The sequence below is a fragment of the Cyprinodon tularosa genome, unplaced genomic scaffold (assembly GCF_016077235.1).
Source record: "Cyprinodon tularosa strain WSP-4 unplaced genomic scaffold, ASM1607723v1 ctg115, whole genome shotgun sequence".
In the NCBI taxonomy this organism is placed as follows: Eukaryota; Metazoa; Chordata; class Actinopteri; order Cyprinodontiformes; family Cyprinodontidae; genus Cyprinodon; species Cyprinodon tularosa.
In genome coordinates, this window is record NW_024037948.1 from 385,294 (window position 1) to 403,923 (window position 18,630).

Below are 18,630 nucleotides of genomic sequence, written 5' to 3' on the forward strand. Positions count from 1 at the left end.
TTCTGTTGAACAGAAATGTTATTTTTGGTCTTCTGAGTCAGTCAGAAAAAGTCTGGCTACTCCAGAATACCTCAGTTCGGGGTTTATACACACTTCACTGTATTTTCTAAGGATTGTACAAAATGCAGTTTCAGTGTCTATAATATTGCATTAATAAATTACTGCTTAGATGATATATGGTAGTGATGATATTTCAGGTGGTATGCATTAAAACTTTGTGTTCAAATAATATATGGTATGTACAATTTTGATCACTTTAACCATCTTTATGTCCACAACCAATAAATCACTGAGATACCAAGATCAGCGAGTTCAGGCAGAGTGGTTAGAAGGCTGTGATGATGGAAAGGACAATGTAGGAAGGAGTATGTTTGCTAATTCTAATGAATATGTCTATTGCAGGCTTGCACACTGGGGCAGCAGGTAGCACTGTTGCCTTGCAGCAAGAGGGATCCAGGTTCAATCCCCCGCCTGGGATCTTTCTGCATGAAGTTTGCATGTTCTCTCGGGGTACTCCGACTTCCTCCCACAGTCCAAAAAATATTATAGTTAATTGGCTTCTATAATTTTGACAGGCACCATTCATAATCACCAGCCTCCCTCATGACCCCAGCAGGAAGAAGCGTGATATAAAATGGATGGATGGATTGATGTCTACAGCAATAATAAATAAAATAATAAAATAAAAAAAGAACATTGGAGCTTCCTTTGTGTAAGGCAGTAAACAGTGTGAATGAGCAGAATCAGTAAGCTGCAAGAATAAAGCAGGTTTTGGTTATAAAACAATATTCAATGCTATAGCATTATAAAGAGCACCTTTCAACCCATCCATTGGTCTCCCCACTTAAACCTAAAGGCTGATGGGGAGCACACATTCGTATTTCTATCCATATTAACACTTTATATTGACCTAAGAACATTCATTTATCTATTGCATTGACATTTACCCTAACATTAACCTCGAGTGAATGCACACCAAATCTCTAAACTGACTCCCTAACATCAAAATTAGGTGTCAACCACATTAGAACCAGCCTTTGATTCCTACAAAGCCAGTTGGTCCTCAGAAGAGTAGTAAATATACCAAACCAGTCTTAAATATGTTGCATAACCACGTACACTATTACCCAACAGCAATTTAGGGAAAGCATCTAACTTAACAATCAGGCTTTGTTCAACCTTATGCAAAAAAAAGAAAAAAAAAATGAGGTGTCAGAACTTCAAAGCTACAGAATTAAGGCATTTTACCTCAAGTTGAAAGCAAAGAAGCAGCAAACACAGCCATTGCAACACGAAGTGTAGAGATCAACACTTTAAGTGGGTGAATCTCAGAATAAACACTAGTTTACACTCCACATATTTGGTTTACAAAGACGATGGTAAGAAAATTGCAGCATTTGTGGGAAAAAAGAAAAAAAAACACCATCAATTTATTCAAAATATTAGTTTCCTAAACATAATGTGGGGGATTCAGAAAAAGTGCAAACAACACCATAAGTAAACCCTTTGGCCTAACACATAATTAATTCACCATCATTATGGTAAAACAGAAGGGTGGCAGTATCATGCTATGGGGATGCATCTGTTGAGCAGCAAGGGAGCTGGTCAGAATTCATAGGAGGTTGAACTGAGCTTAATTAAACATAGGCTGCAAAACAAGATGAGGACAATAACCAAACAGAATGTTTTAAACATTTTTATTTATTGAAATGTATAAATGAAACTAAGACAATGCACAAAAAAGACAGAAATATGTATTATGTGTTCCTAAATACACAAGGAATAAGATAAATATCTCTATTCTATTCTATTCTATTCACTTAAAAAACCAATTTGTCTTGAATAGGCCAGTTTAGATGCTGACAGGGGCTTTATGTAAAGAAAGTAAAAACTCTGATTATATGGAAGATGTGACCTTTGACCCCCTCTCAGCAACTAATGGGTTATGTTGAAATATGAGACACGATCCCTGTAAAATGAGAGGTGTACGGATGGAGGGGAGTGGGAGCTGGAACCTGGTTATTTATGTCATCTGCACCCATGTTTATTGGCGTGCAAACATGTGACTGAAGTCAGGTGTGTTTAATTGTGTAACTCCTCATCTTCAGTGGCTGAGAGGGTTTTTCATATGTCTGTTTAACAGCTACGAACAAGTAGGCATCCAGCATTGAAAAACATACTAAGCCTGGAAAGATACATAAGTGTTACTAACAATCCTAAACAGAGTATTGTACTGAATTTTAGCCATTGTAATCATTATCTAACAGGTGAACATTGGTACCTTAGTCAGACTGAGATATAGACTCAGATTACGCTATTCAAGAAATGCATTTCTCCTCTAATGAAGATATTCTGTTTTTTTCATTTTGACCTATAATTCTACTTAGTGATTCTAAAACATAAAATCAATTTTTTCCTCCAATTTCCGAGCTATAGATACTTGAAGGTATTGGGTCAAAACTGGCTGGCATTTAGAGTGTTTCACTTTTTCATCCACCTTACATCCATGGCTTTTGGGACTGTTACCTAACTGTCAAGTTTGGTTTAATTTCATCACATATTTTCCTACAAGGTTTGGAAAGATTTTAATCGGACTGATGTTTTTGGGAGGAAAGGTCTTCTCTGTGCTTTTGAGTCTCCCAGACCAGTTTCAGTATCTATTTTCCTTAACGTCTCAGAATCACCCAGTTCAAGTTGTCACTTTTTGTAACCTGTATGCAAATAGAAAGAAAATACGAAAAGGAAATACATTCACCTCGAGTGCTACCAAGAAAATCCCAGAAGTAGAGCTAAACTTGATTTTCAGGTTAATGGATTCTCTATAGCTGATGGCAGTGGCAAACCTAAGAAGACCAAATGATTGAAATGAAACTAAATTTAGAAAACAAGTACTTTTTTTTGCAATCCCACAAATACAGTAAGCTTTTTGTAGCATTTTATTTTTTTACATTTCCTCTATATGTTAAATAACACAGGATATATGACACAATAAATGTTTTCGGGATTTTCTTTTGGATACAAAAGGCTCTTAACAGGAAGGTAAGGTTTTTTTAAGAGTATTTTACATACATTTTAATGTCATACTGTAAAATAAACTCTAATAAAAACTAGATATGGTACATTTACACCCAACTATCTGAGTTACATATTTGTTAATCTATCCTTATTTCTTTTCGAATAGATAGACTTCATAAACCAAAACCTATTTAATAGCTGATCTCTAGGGTTTGTTCTTATAAAATAACCAGCCTTTGGCCCCATTAAAAGCATCTGGTCCCTCAATCATCGCAGAAAATACCAAAATCTGTCCAAAAGAGGTATAGAAAAACAGATTTCACACCCAAACACAAAGCTTTAAAGGCTCTTAAAGGGGCTAAGTGCTAAAGTGGCAACAACTTTATTAGTCACCAATGCAATCAGAATATGATTAGATATTTGAGGTTTAGTGCATCCTTGGTGTAAAGCTGTTCTATCCATCAAATTCACGTAATTCAAAAGTTGTGAAATTTAGATTAGCACAGGAGATTGACTGGGTCAGCTGGTTAAGAACAAATATTTTGCCTTTGGGTTCCTTAACAGGTTAATGAGGCCATGCACACACACACAGACAGCTCGCTCTGACACCTGCTGTAATCGTATATGGTACTATAATGCAACATGATCTGACCGCATCCTGCACAACATGTTGTGCATGTCAGATTCAGAGAGACTGCAAGCCAGTGGAGAGCAGTGCGTTTTTTACGCTGTGAGTGTGCATATATCAGGGAGAGATTTGGACCCGCAGCATGTTGGTTTGGAAAATGGGGAATGTGATCAGGTTAATTACTTTTCCTGCTGAGATGTAGTCTCTCCCAGACATGAACTTGTGAGCATAAGAGCAGGATACTGTATTCCATCGATGCATGAGCTGACTTTGAATCTACAAGCTTTTAGTAATATCTTAACTACTTAATTAACTCCATCACTCTTCACTTTCCTCTTTTGCAGGCTGACACGTGACCTAATCACTGCTGTGATTACTACAAGCCCTTATTTACATGGGAGAGTTTGCACAGACTGCAGCAAAGGTTGCTAACATGACATTTGGCTCTTCTTATAGCCATCCGTCCAGACACCTGAGCAGACAGAATAAATCCTTGTGAAATACTAGACTGTTCTAATTTTGAGTGACTTAAAATCTGACTTATCATGGTTTAGCAGACAGTTTGGTGAAGAGACTTCCGCCTTCATTGATGCTTTCCCCTGACCTTTCACTCAGCACCATGAACAGAGTGTCTAAAAGTTTCCACTTGGCCAGCACCCTCAGCTCAGCTTGCACTGCCTAATCGAAGTAGGTAAACTGTTGGCAATTAAATGCTAAATTAGGACTGTCTATTAAGTTGTTCATGCTTCTCTAAATACATTTCCATATATTCCTGTGTCTTTTCTGTAGAAATGAAAGTGAGTTCATGTAAATAGCAAAAGATAACTTTAATTTTACTTTTTAAACAAAATGTGCATTCAAACAGGAAAAGTGTAGGACGCTGTACCTTCTTAATCGGACCTGGGTTTTGACATGGGCATTCCTTAAATCTCAGACAGTCATTGATGTATTTTGCTGGCACTTTTTGGTTCAAAGAGTCCTGTTCCGTTTCTCCAAATTTTTTCTTTTTTAAACAGATCTAATATTTTTTTTAAGCTTCCTCTGTTACACAGCAGCTTTGGTGGTTCCCATTGGGCTGACCTAGCCATGCCTTGCAGCAGCAAAGCTTCCCTAAACTATCACTCTTCCACCTCTATGCTTCACTGTTGGTGTGTGGTGATGTTGTTTTCCTGACATTCTGAGCTTAAGTTGCATCAAACATGTTATCTGTTTAATTTAGACTCAAATGTCCAAAGAACATTATGAGATATTTTTATATGAAGTGACAGATAAAGCGTTTGATGTTTAACAAAATAGACATGTTTATCTATCGCTGATCTACTAAAGGTTAGTGTGAAAATTCAATGCAAAGCGGATCTATTATCCGCACAAAGCCAAACTGCTTCTCTGTCATGACTGAAATAGCAGATGCAACCCATTTAGCTTGGTTTGCTTCATAAATATGCAGCGCATATGCTGATTATCAGAACAGCAAAAATACTGGGAGGAGAATATGCAAATGAAGAAAATAACCACCAGCAATACAACTTTTCAAACCTGTGAAATATTGAGGTGAGTTTCTGCAAAAAACAGTTCATCTGTCAGCACAGCTCTGGGAGGAGAATAAAGAAGTGGTGGAAGGCACATTGGTCCCTTGACAACTGTGCAAAGAGATGTATTTTGAAGCGTGTGATCATCTTTTAATTTATATATCTTGTTTTTGTTGTTATGCACCTGATTAAATAATTAGGAAGCGCTACATGTTCCAATCAAAACACAGAAAGGTAGCAGCATCCCACAAGTTAATTTCTAGATGACAACTAGCTATGGATATTAATACAAATAAGCTGTCTAACCTCTTAATATCCTCCCTCTATGCACATTGCTTGCATATTACTGTATTTTATGTTATAAAATGTTTATTATTAAGAGCATTTTAAAGTCAGTGATATTAAATTCTTCCTCAATAAAATTCCACCGCTAATGGAATTTAGCAGTGCTCATTCATCCCACTATTTAGGTGGTGCATTTGTCAAACAGCATTCTCTGTTTCGCCAACCTTCTGGGCTTCAGTCACTCTAAAAGCCTTTCAAACATTTTTTGACTTATATACTCTTTGAATATTGTTGCTGTTAACTTGAAACAATGCCAACATGTCTAAATTCGCGTTTTAGACACATAAAAAAGAGAGCTTATTATTATTATTATTGGATAGAGCTACATTAACATAGATCAACGTTTCAATTATATGTGAATATGACCGTTAGAAAAGCTTGGAGGAGAGTACTTTTTCTTCCTCGCTCTGTAACAGGCTTCAAAGGGGAGCATTGTCTTCCCTCACAAGTTCACTGAATGATTATAGGCCATGGATGTGTATTTAAGGTCATTACTCAGTCATCTGTGTGGGGTGCTAGGGATTGTCTGAAGCTGCATGAAGCACAGTGTTGCATTAAAAGCATCAACCCCTTCATCCGTGGTCAAATACATAAAAGACAAATATTTCTTTTTGTTGAAATGATAAAAAAAACCCATCACAAATAATGTAATGAGGGTTCTGTTGCAAGATTGAAAAAATCTGGTAGAATTTGCAAATTGATTGGTGTTGAGACCATAAACAAACAAGTTCACAGATTTAAGTGTCACAGTGACAGTTTTATATCAATGTATTTTTTTGTTTTTGTTGTTTTTTGTTAAATGCTATATAAATGAATTACAATGTAATTTGTGTGGATTTAACTTGAGCTCTGAATGTTAACCTCAGGGGGAGATTTGTGAGATTTTTCCAACCTCAGAACTCTGACATTCCAATTTCCAAGAACTTAATGAACCCAGTATTCGTGGTCCTCGATGTCCCTGCAGAAGCAGAGAGAAACAGTAGATTGATCACACTTCCAGTCTTGTGATGTTTACTCCAAAACATGCTGTTAAAGTTATACTCATCGCTGCACAGATTCCCATGTAAAGACAATGACATACGTCCTCATCTAGTTGGGAATGATGCAATTTGTTAACATAAAGCAGTTTGGGTGGACAGTACTTTTGTTTTTGTGCTTTATTTAGACATGTGTGGCACCGTGGCTGGCATAACCTAAAAATACATATGCAGTACTTTATGCAATTAGCTTCCATACTATCAATGAAGAAAATACAGAAAGATACATGCTATCTGAAGAAATTGCTTTAGACTTCTTCTGCAGAGTAAAATACATGCTAGCTAAAGCCAGAAACATTGATTCTCTTACATTAACCTGAGTTTCAGAAACCTATAGAAATAGTTTAAAAAAAAAATTACAAATAAATTGGAATTTTAAATCTACTTTTCTTCATTTAAACATTGGGTTTCTAGGCTGACATATCTGGAGACTTCAGTTCTGTCTTATAAAGCAGCTTAAAGTCAGTTATGATACTCTTGATCAAGTATTACCATGGCTTTTTACGTCAAGGCTCAAATTCATCACATAACTGGGAAGGACTGTGGTTTTAACTGCCTTAATGTCTTTGAGCCATTTCTCTGTAGTTTTCGCTGAATGCAGGGTGTTGTTTACTCGGTCCTGATTTATAGTTATCAGACAGGCCTGATCAGATTGTCCTCTGTGATTTGGCCATATTTTCCTGCATTTATCTTCACTCAACCATGAGAAAGAGGCTTTTCCCAGTATGCATCCCTGCAGAACTTCTATTTCTGGTGATGTGAATGTGTCGTTGTTTGTCTCATTTGACCAAATAACCTACTTCTCTGTATGTGAAAAAGATGTATGTGAACTTTTCATTGCACTACAGCTTTGACAGAGAATCTGAACAATAGTTATTGGTCTCTTTCCCATTCAATTCTATCAAAGTGGTTTTAGGATTCTTGGTGGTACCTGTTCCTTTTTTTCTTCTTCTTTTTATTTCCCTGTTGCACGATTTGTGGAGACGGACAGTTCTTGGCAGATTTACGCAACTGACATATCTATACGATTACGTAATTAACCCCAGCAGCTTTGCCATGAGTTAGAAATCTTTCTGTAGGCCTGTCTGGTCCTAAACTTTTAAAGGATCTTAAGGGATTTAAAGAATTTTAGCAAGGCTGCTTATAAATCAGAGACTGGATCTCACAACAGGCAACAGTTCATAAACACTCCGACAAAGCGGAAACAGAAACCAGGAACCTAAAAACTTAAATGATAAGAGCTACATGTAAAGCAGGTGTTGATAAGAGAAACACAACAGATGCAAATTAAGACGTTACACATCCCTCACCTGACACTACATGGAGTCCATGAAAAATAATTAAACAAACAACCTATACTGGGAGGTGTGGGTGCTTCTGAGTGCACAATGTAGGGACCTTGGAGGCTGTATAGATTTGGACCCACTGAGGAGCTTCAGTTACTTTAGACCTGAAAGAAGCTCGGAAGACAGCAACTCAGGAACAGGAGGATAAGGTGGGTCCATCTTAACACCCTTATTGGAGGATTTGAGGAGTAGAGCAAAAGGCAAGGTCTACCTGCAGGTCCTCTTCAGAGGCCTTGGGAATCAGGGCAAGAGAAGTCAGCAGGGAGCTTCAGCTTCTCAGGCAGCAGGAAGTAGGCCCAGGGAATTTGACAATGTGTGTGGCTGACACTGGAGCCTTGAATAAAATCAAGCTCCTGGACTAAATCTGCAGCTTCTACATGCTTTTGTGAGATAATGGTTCATCCTGGGGGGGTGGATTAATTTAAGTGTTGTAGTATGATTGGTTGCAAACTGTACAGCATGTCCAGCCAAGACATCTCCATACATCAATATTTCTACATTGACTGTGGTTTTATAACAAAGTTGAAGAGACTGTGTGTAAAAACATGAAATCTAGCACCAAAAATAAACTGCTGCTCCATATATTTATATTTATATAGCGCCAATTCACAACACACGTCATCTCAAGGCACTTTACAGTTCACCAGATCATACAGTCAAATTGATTCAGAGTTTTCTACCAAAGGAAAACCAGTTGATTGCATCGACTCATTGACTCAAATGCAATCCCTCACATTAAGCATGCTTGTAGTGACAGTGGAGAGGAAAAACTCCCTTTCGATAGGAATAAACCTCCAGCAGAACCAGGCTCATTTTGAGTGACCATCTGCCGAGGCCAACTGGGGTTCAAAGAGACAGAAGCAGAGATACAAAAAGCAGCTGTAAAAGGCGGCTCCGTCCAGGAAACACACAGCCAGGCAGACGAGCTCCAAGCCAGCTCCCATGTCAGAGGATGGAGAGAGGACATCCAGCCAGTCACAGTCAGAAAAACAGTACTACGCTGCAAAACAGGCCATTTTCGAACATCTATAAACAAAGGTGTTGATTTCTGCCTCACAGACCAAAATGTAGTAGTTGGTAGGAGAGGAGCCTGATGGCTAAAAAATCTGCCTCCAATTCTACTTTAAGAACTCATTAGAACGCTGGCTGCAGCATTTTGGTTCAGCTGAAGGCTTTTAACTACAGTTTGTGGACTTCCTGATAGTAAAGAATTACAATAGTCCAGCCTTGAAGTAACAAATGCATGGACTAGTTTCTCAGCTTCACCCTTGGACAGGATATTTCAAATTTTTGCAATATTCCTCAGATGAAAGAAGGAAATTCTAGAAACCTCTTTGATATGGGATTTAAATTACAGGTCCTGATCAAAAATAACACAAAATCTTTTTTACTTTATTATCTGAGATCAGTTTAATCCCATCCAAATTAAATGACTGATCAGCTTTTTTTTTTAAAGACTCTGGTCCAAACACTAATGGGTTAGCTTCATCTGGATTTATAGACAGATACAGCTGAGTATCATCAGCATAACAGTGGAAATTAATCCCATTCTGTCTAATAATTCTACCGATTGGGAGCATATATATAGTAAAGAGAACTGGTCCTAGCACTGATCCCTGTGGTACTCCACAGGTAACTCTTGAGCATGAGGAAGATCTGTCATTAACGTGAACAAACTGAAATCGATCAGATAGATAAGGTTGAACTAGTCCAGAGCTGTTCCTTTAATTCCTACAAAATATTCAAGTCTTTCTAAAAGAATATTATGATCAACTGTATCAAATGCAGCACTGAGATCCAACAGGACAAGTACAGATTTGTTTTAATAATGATCTTTAGATTCTGATTTACAAACTCTTTCATCAAAAATAATTCTGCTGTCTTCCTACTTTTTCTGCTTGGAATTTTTAACAACCATAAATAGTCCACAGTGATACCTGACTATGAGTGGGACACTGGGGTAGACTGATATTAAGCAGTGAAGTGGTAGGCCATGTAACATTACATGGTGTAGTCAGCTGATGCTGAGGTGGATCTTAGACTTTCTGCAGAGCAAATGGCTGCAGATTTTTTAAAACTCCTTTGCACTGTCAGATTAGCTCAGGAACAGTGTGCAGAAAGTTTAGTTGACTCTTCTGTAGGTTATCAGCCCCTTCCAAACATTATATCATCGAGAAAAATAAAAAACATCAGATGCAATGCTATAAAAAAATGTAAGTACCTGAGTAAGTCCTCCTGTTTAGGTGAAGGAAGCACTGAATCCATCATACCAAGACACCTTAGACAATGTCATGCTCCCAGTTTGTGGGAACGGTTTGCGTACGGTCCTTTCCTGCTCCAACAAGATGGTTATACGTTGCACAAAATGAAGTCACTAGAGGTTTGACTGGGAAGAGCTTGGCTGCCCTGACCTGAACCTGATACCTGAACCTTTGACCTCAGTAAAACAAATGCTTTTGACATACATAGTACAAATATAATTATTAATTGTTGGTTTGTAAAAACATGTTTTTACTTTGATATTAAAAAGTTGATTTTATTTCTATTTTAAAAACATCAATCTGTATTAGTTATTGATTTAATTTACAAAATCACCAAAAGGCTGAAATAGGTTGAAAACCTGCATAGAGGTATAAAATCAGAGCCCCCATATGAAGCACATAACATTTGTTTTCTTTTTCTTTTTTCAAATAGCTTACCTCCAAATCGTATCTTAGCATCTTGTATTGAATAAAAACTCTCATGACTTGAGTTTAATACCATCCCATGACCGTTAAATTAAAAAAAGCATGTGGGTCAGCCGTCCTGTCAGAAAGGTGTCCTGCTTCAGATCAGAATAAAGAAGTAAGTCACCAAATCGACTATTTACAATCATGGGATTCACACAGTTATATAACCAGCAGCTTTATTTGCAGATATTTGGAAACTCTAGACATTTTGAATTGAGAAAGCTTCCTGGAAAGGAAGTGAAACGTCTTCGTACTTGGAAAACAAAGTCCACTGGTTTGTTTTTTAACTTTTCTAACTTTGTTGGAATGACTATGACCTGGATGACTGAGAATCTTCACTAGCATATTTGTAAACCTATTGACCACATTTAAACAAGCACTGGTTGAGGAATCTCAAATCACATGTTCTTAGCAAGCCTGTAGTCTGTCTCTGCTGTCCCAAACAGATTATGAGTGCAGATGAACAAAGTCATCCTGAATACCCTTGTACTGTAATGGGGCTTTCCTTTGCTTTCAAAAAGCTACATGAAAATGTTATATGAGAATAGCAAATTAGCAGCAACATGGGATGAAAACCAGCTGGACTGCCTCCAAAGCTAAGGGAGTCTCCCATCTGATACCTCTGCAGCTAAACAGTTAACACATATTAGGCTGTAGTGAATAGTGGACAACTTTTTGATTAGCTGAGATGTTCTTTGCAAGCAAATAGCAGATTTCTTACATATATCATAAAATTATACACACAGAACAAATTCAGACGGCACAGCATGTGATCCACATCTTTCTGGTAGGCAGTTGCAGCAAATCATGTTTCAGGAAAATGTTGTGAGCAGCTGTTGAACAGCGAGCAGCAGCTGGTCTGCCCTCCTCCCATCTGTGGGTTTCTTACAAGTTGATTATGTTTTAACTGGGAGAGAGTGAGGGAAGGTTCAAGTCGAGCCTGGGGGATGTTTCAAAATGCACTTTTAGCTTTGCAATTTGTGTTTTTTCCTTATGAGTGCGTGTTACACAAGCAGAGAGAAAGGCCAGTGTTAAACTGACAGAGATGACCCGCCGGGCTTAGAGGAGTTGATTGCAGACATGCCACTCAGGTCTCACAGTAGACTTGTGTGTGCATGCATGTGTGTGTGGGTGTGTGCGGTTTAATGAGCAGTCTGGGTGCTCTAAAGTCCAAGGCAACTGCTGCTCTCTCCGCTGTGTCTTACTGAGGGTTTATTCAGGTAAAGGGACTTTTCTTTAAAAAAAAATCACTACAATTTGTGCAGAATAAAAATATTGTTTTCTAAATTTTGACTAGTTTTGACTATAGTTTTCTAAATGTTAAAAATTTTTTTTTTTTTTTTTTACCAAGAAGATACTAAGGTCCTTTAGAAATCCAAAGTTACACATCAGAAACACATGTAATAGATTCAACAAGGAGTCTTTTTCCTTTAACTGATTATAGCATTGAATGGTGAAACTGTTCTCTAATTGTGAAAGCAGGTATTGTTTGTTCTCATCGCCATTGCCACGCCTTGACTTTCAAATTCTTTACGCCTTACAAAAAAGCATCAGAAAACAAACATGATGTAGCGGGACTCGTCAGAGGTGCAATTCAATTCGGTTCCAGCCTTAATACTGATTACGGCTTGCAGATAACGTCTCAGACACTCCCTGGTTGAGAGACCAGAAGGCAGAGTAGAAGACGTTTGGACTGTGGAGCTGGTGAAAGGTTAACACCAGTTTTATTCACAGTTGACAAACAGTTTGGCCTCCTCTACCAGACTTTGCCGTAATCTTTGAAAGGGATCTTTATCTTTATACATCTCAATGTTATACTGCATTGTGCACCATATTTATTTTACACTGCACTGAACCTTTCTATATTAATGCCCTTTTCCACCATATTTTGTTTTTAAACTGGTTTTCCTTTTCTCCTATACTGTTTACATTATTGATCACTGCTGCACTTTATAATGGCAATTTTCATTTCAGTGTTGTAAGCTATAAGCAACGAAATTTTCATCCCCCAGACTCAACTTGAACCTCCCTCGACTTTCTCCCAGTTAAAGCCTCATCAACTTGTAAGAAACCCACAGGTGGGAGGAGGGCAATACATTTTGTCTAAGTCTTTATCTGTAATTCACATGGCTTTTAAAAGGTGTTTTTTTCTCACATTGCTACCACATACTTCAATGTTTTTTTAGATATTATATATGAGGCACAGAACTAGTTTAACTTTAAATGCTTCACAGATAAAATTTTAAATTGTAGGAAATTGGACAGCAATCAGCTAAAGATCAACCTGCAGGAGAGTATAAGCACAGAGCAATAATAGATCCAACATAAAGGTGCAGTAGTATCAGTGTTTGATGTGACACCAGGAAGCTGTCTGGACACTGATCTGTCCATGCCTGTTCCAGAACAAACACTGCTGTCACTCGTTGTGTCAATTATCAACTTTTGATAGGTGGCAGGGCACAGAGAGTCTATCCCTCAGTGCCTTTTTTCACACATGGGAGCACTCTGTGTCCTGACAAGAATAGAAAAGAACAGAAAACACAAAATGAAACTTGTGCATTCACTGCAGAGGTTTTGATAATAGCTTTCTTTTATCTGCAGTACATGGCGCCCACGTACACAGGTAGCACAGAGAGCCACACTGAAACACTAGGGAAGGCACACAGCGATTAGACAGTGAAGGAGGCGCCTTGTGGAAATTACAGATCCTCAAAAGGAGCATGAGCTGGCCTGATGAGTCACCGCGGCTTTGTGGCAGATGGTTTGGCATCAAATGTGGGCAAAGCCAAGCATTTAGGCCAATCAAAGAGGAATCGTTGCCATACAAAGCTGTGTTTTACACTTAAAGAATGAAAGTGAAATGACTAGAATAAAATGTTTTCTTTGCAATGCAACACCAGAGCTGAAGTGGAAACAGGACATCTTCATGTTTTGAGATTTAAAAAAAAATTACCAAATACAAAAGACGCTTAAACCAAACTCTGATGCCAAAGTGAGAGATAAAAACATCTAAAGAGCTTATAGTCTTGTAGAATTGTCTAGTGACATTATTTATCTCATAAATAGCAAACAAACAGTTTGTTAATGGGAGACGTGCCATCTGCTGAATGGATATTTCAATCTTTACTGCATTCAGTTAAGTTTGCTTTGTTAGAAAGTCATCCAGGGCAGGAGTTATAGTTACCAAAGGATAGTGTAGACTAGAAGAAAGCTGGAGATCCCAACCATCCACTATTTATCTTAGCATTCAAGAGCTGTACATTTATCCGGATTAATTAAGGTTAATGCTACTTGTCCAAAATTAATACATGCATAAATATTTGGTCATGCTTCTGTCATTCCCTCCTTTGTTTTTTATTTCCTTAATGCATAACATGGACTTTGTCGATGCAAGTCACTTATAGTTTTCTGGTTAATGATAAGGATAATTTTCTTTTATCATAATCTATTTTTTCCTTAGCTTTAAGTTTTTTTAAACCACACTGAGGAATCTGTATCCCGATGGCATTTCTTTGGTGCCACTGACTCCTGTTAAAAAAGCATTTTATTTACAGTGCTTTGCTATTTTCCACTCCCTTGATATTCATTTAGATGTTTATGGTTATGGATGTAATGGTTTCCAGTTTGCAGAAGATATTTTTGTATAAATTCACCAATCTGCATCTAAGGCATTAATAAACAAAAGCCATTTTGTTACCTAAACTCTTGCTCTAGACGTGAACTATTTAAAAATGTTCAACCTGAGCAGGATTATTTCACAACAACTCATTAAAACATGACTTAAATGTCATGAAAACATTTTTGAAAGGACTCAGAACGTAGAACCCAGAATTAAGGCAGACAGGACTGTAGTGATTTAAAAAGAAAAATGTTTATTAACTGCTGTGGGATCTGCGGTTGGTCAGTTTGGACTGGATGACTGGAATCTCTGTAGAGGTAGATTCTCTGGTTAGTGACCATGAAACTCTGACGGATAACGATAGCGAGTGTGTGAGTCAATAACCTGGTTTTGAAGTTCAGTCCGAACCCAGAGGAAGGAATGGAATCCAGCCGGATGATTTTCCACAGCATAACACGGAAGCCACCCAGATAATTCGAGGGGGAGAAGCTAAAGGAGCTGCAGAGCAGACCGACAAGCAGAGGCCAGCAGAAGAGGAAGAGCAGGAGTATCAGGCAGGAAAATCTAAAGCCAGTGTCAATGAGAAATCAGTATTCCAGCCCTGAAGATCAGAGATCCCAAGAGGTACCAAAGGGAAATCCAAGCTGGGGTCAGGAGACAGATCCAAGGTCGTTAGCAGGCAGGATCCAAATAGCAGTCGAAATGCAGATCAGGCAAATCAGATCACAACAGGAGCAGGCAAACTCAGAAGTCCAGGAGCAGAAACTAGTCAGGATCAGAAACACACTGGGAACGGTAGAGAACTCTCACCTAAGGCTCAAATAATCTGGCACTGATGGCTGGGAACAAGCAGTATAAATAGGAACAGGGTTAGGGTTCCACCTGAGCTAGGCAGGTGGAAGAAATAAACCAATAATGCAGTCATAAGTGCCAAGATCATGACAGTTTTACTTTACTATATCGCACACAAATAAAACATTTTCAGTCTGAGATTTAATTGAAAACTAAACTACATGGAGCAGAGGTCTTCAACAGAGGGTCCGAAGAGGTACTGCATGGGGGTCGCGAAAGTTTTGATTGATTCGATTTTTTTTTTATATTCCCAGCTGCAGTATTTTCCACTAATTGAAATGTCTTTAAATACACAGTAACATTAACTCAACACACTTTAGTAAACAGATAAATGGAGGCAGAAGATGTCTTTCAGTCATCAATGCACATTCAGTGACACACAGGAGCTTTTTCAAGCTGGGCACCGTTTCTTTCACAACACCTGTCCCACCAACAAGGAATGAAAATCATCCATCCATCCATTTTCTAACACGTTTATCCCAAGTGGGGTCACGAGGGGTGCTGGTGCCTACCTCCAGCAGTCATTGGGCAAGAGGCACACACACACTCACACCTAAGAGGACTGTAGAGAAGACAATTAATCTAACAGTCATGTTTTTGGACTGTGGGAGGAAGCCGAAGTACCCGGAGAGAACCCACACATGCTCAGGGAGAACATGCAAACTCCATGCAGAAAAACCCCGGTCTGGGAATCGAACCCAGAACCTTCTTGCTGCAAGCGATAGTGCTACCCACTGTGCAGCCAGAATGAAAATCAGATATACTTTAATAATCCCAGGGCAGAATTACTTTCTTTACATGACTCCATCTGTGATAGAGTGACTATAGGACCAGTTTGATATAACACATTTCATACAATATATATAATTAGGGGGTCCCCGCTCCATCTTATCATCAGGGGGTCCTTGGCCTGGAAAATGTTGAAGACCCCCGATATAGAGAGTTAAACAGTTAACCACAATGGCTTTGATGCTGGCCTGCATCAAATTTTTGATGCAGGCCAGCAGGCACCCAAAAAAAAAAAAAAAAACTGTTTGTGTGCTCTTGTTTGTATGCAAACGACTTTTTAAAATGATTCCTCAAGGGCCTCATATTATCCTCCGAGACTCATAGCTGCACCGTAATTAGCTCCAGCTGCTGTTGAAGCCTCTGTCAACATAGGATCTAAGTGCAAGTGTTGTTCCCATGTGTGCGGATTTTGTGTATTTGTTGTTTCAGTTACTGCGATGGCAGCTAATTCTCCCTCTATTTTTATGAGTGTTGCTTTGACAGCTGACTGCAAGTGGAAAGTCCAGTTTCCAGTGTGCTGGGAGAGCAGAGGCCGCCCTCACACATTGATTATCATTTGCTCTCTTAAAAAATCACAATTAGCAAAACCTCCTGCTCCAATCAGTGTGTGAGACTGAGATAGATAGATAGAGTCAGAGATGAGAGTTTGACCTGTATCAGGTTCAGAGCAATGATCCCTGCACTAATACCCAGCCTTTCTCTTTTAGCTGCAGGCTGTATTATGTAATCAGACACCCCCTTTTCGGCACCAGTTTCACAGTCACCATACTTTTTTTAAACTATTAAGTCCAAATCCATATGTTGTCAGAGCATCAGGGTGAATATATCACTGACAGACGTTCGGACCGTGCTCATCGTCTATTTAAAGTGATCTGACTTTCTGAAATGTGTTTGAAAAAACAAGCATGCAGACTGAGAAGCACTTCATCTGCTTTCAGCAACTACAATACGGTCTGCAGAAAGGGGGATCAGGGCAGACCTTCCCATCATCAGGATTTCTAAAAAGGGAGGAGCTAGGATCTTTTAGATCTTTCTGCATGCATCCTGGAAACAAATGTTTAGACCTTTAGGTTGAGGCTGCAGAGCGATATTTACAGAAACCGGCCGCCACAGGGAAAGTTTCCCCCACGGCTTGCCAATGAGCATTTAAGTCAGAGTACCAATATTTGCACTAATTTAACCATGTTTTCTTTATTTGTAAAATGGTATACAGACTTAGAAAACTATATCTTATTATTTTACTCCTAACATGTTTATACTTATACTGAGAGAGAGGAGTGGAACTAAATCCTTTGTGTTCACAGACTTGGCAGATAAGCTGACTCTTAATCCCATCAAACCTTGTGAGTCAAACTCTTTGATGTTTTACTTAGAGAACTTGTAGGGTTTTACGTTTAAAATGACGTACATTAAAAATAGCTAATTTCAATTATAGAAGAAGGGGGGGTACTTTACCACACAAGACTCCTTTACCTTCGTTATTTCTTGAATAAATATTTTTCTAGTAATCCCTTATTCGATTTTGCTTATTTTCCAGGCTCAGTTTTAACACCTTAATCACAAGAGGAATTCAAATTTAACCAAAAAGTTTCCACAGAGGTTTATTGTACACATATAAACTGAAGTAATTACCCAGACCTTACATTTAACTTGATCAGGCTTTTTTTAAACATCATCTGAGACCTGAAATATCATAGAGTTGCATCATTTAATATACTGATATATATGTTTTTAATATTGTTTATAGCGCTCATTTAATGTCAAAAATATTATTGTGATCCTTTTCCTTTTTTGTCATACTTTGTTAAGCACTTTGTGCAAAATTTTTGTATTAAAATAATATATAAAAACCTGAATTGATAATTTTAACATTTCAGTGTCTCTTGAAAACAAGAACAAATTTATTTTTTCAAGAATTACACTGTGATAGCAAAAGCACTGCAGTTAGATATTTAATGTTTACCCCATAATATACCAGAAATTAAGTATGAATAGTCTTTTAAAAATGAAGTACTTAGGCAGCATTTTGAAACAAAGCCATACTAACAATAAATGTTATATTTTCTTGCCAGGGATGTTTTAGTTTATTGAAGAACCAAATGGACAATTATCACACCTGTTCTCTGATCACATCGTTTTCATTACTTTGTGAATTAAAAAGCTGTTTGCTTAATGCATATGGCTTTATTTTTTTTTTGCAGTCGTCTCACTGATGTATGAAAAAGGTTTTCTTGTGTAGACCTCCTGTGGAGGAGTTTATTGTAGCGTCCCACAGCTCCAGAAACTGCAGAATCCTTGAGGGATTGGTTGGAAACACTAAAGCAGTGCTCTTAATAAGTCTTCTAACAGCCTGCAGCCGCTTCTTCTCACATAATAAACCAGAGAAAATTATTCTAAATATATGTATATAATTTTCATATAGACAGCCCCTGCTTTTTGATTATTATTCTTTACATAGATGAGGAGCAACCTGAAGGCCCAATGGCTGTGTCATGTTGCTTTACATAACAAATACTGATGCAACAGGTTTGTTATGTGCAGATCTGTTCTGGTAACAGGGATGCCTGTTATTGGGCTGGGGGGCAGGCACAAGTTCTCCTACCAATACAAACATTTAGAATTATATGTCAGTTTTGCCCTAAAAGACCTTTAATCTTTAGCATCCAGTCAATTAACCCCCCTTTTATCGTGAACTGTTTGCTTTCTGTCAAAATTGTAAGAAAGGCTTAAAAATGGCTGTT